A 1,328-nucleotide genomic window follows, 5' to 3' on the forward strand; every position below is an offset into this window, starting at 1 on the left:
CCCGCCGACCCCCGGAAGGCCAGTCTCCGGCTGGCGGAAAGCGAAGGCCGCGCCAATCGGAGCTGGGCTCCATGCTGGGGGCAGGTGACAGCTTCAAGGGCGCCAAACAGTCGAGCACACTGCCTTGGGGACGATTCCGACGCATGGCCACCCGAGTGGACGCGGTGGAACTGTCCCTCTGGGTTTAGGAGACTTAACTCATTGTGAGAGTAGAAAGCCTCATCTTTCTCCCACGGAGAGGCTGGTGGGCCAACTCCAAACCACCTGGGCAAGCAAACCCAAACCCCCCTTCCCTTGTAAGCACAGATAAATCTTCAGATAGTAGGTGTGTGGTAGAGAGAAGGCAGTCTCTCACTCTCACTGGACTTCCTGAGATTGGCCGTGTTAGTTCTGGGACGTCTGACTGACACATGTCAGGGGTCCATACAGCTTGAACATGTTTGAATTACTTTTTGTTGTTGTTAACAGAAAAGTGTCTTTTTTTTTTTTGGTTTTGCACTAAAACTCAAAAATGACACTGGCATCCTCTTCTGAAAACCCACTGCTATGCTGTAGATCCCGACTCCTATGGCTGGAATCTTTACCAAGGCGGCTGCTGGCCGCATCATTCTCCTGCCGAGTGGCTGATGCATCAAAGGTTCAAACCACTGATCTGTATTATAAAATCTGCTTATTACCTTATAAGCATGCATTCATATTTACTTATGATTTGGAATTGACTCAATAGCTGTGAGGGTTTTTTGTTGTTGTTGTTTGGGGGAGGAGAATATTTGTATTTATGAATGAAAACATTTGTTCATGTTTTTATCTTGTGTAAACCCCTGGTAATCTCCTCCCCACCTTATTCTCATGCCTCTGTGCTCAGATCACCACCTAACTTCAACTCATCCCTTAGGATTCCATATGGACACCACTTCCTTCAGCAAGCCTTTCCTAATCCCTAGTCCCAGCCTTATTTGTCTCGGTAGCACTCCCTTCCAGCACGTAGCAGGAATTCCATCAATACCCAATCCATGAAACTCAAGTGCATATTAAGCAGATACAATTTGGTTAGTTTTCCTTCAGTTGCATGGGGTTGGGTCACAAGATCCAAAGTTCCTAGCTGCTCACCTGCAGGGCCTGGTCTCCCATGGAAATGCTGGGTCTGGGGTCAACAGTGATGAAGATGGTACCAGCAGAATGTTTATCCTAGCTGGGGGCTCTTCCCTGGTTGCATGCCCATGAAGTCAGTTCTGGTCCCCAGGTTTAATTCAGAGTAACTCCCAGGGCCATATTGGGACCCAGCACCTTTTGGCTTATTGAGCCAAACCCAGTACTATCAAGTTGAT

The sequence above is a fragment of the Echinops telfairi genome, unplaced genomic scaffold (assembly GCF_000313985.2).
Source record: "Echinops telfairi isolate 266 unplaced genomic scaffold, ASM31398v2 ScPeMD7_5;HRSCAF=22, whole genome shotgun sequence".
Taxonomy (NCBI): Eukaryota; Metazoa; Chordata; class Mammalia; order Afrosoricida; family Tenrecidae; genus Echinops; species Echinops telfairi.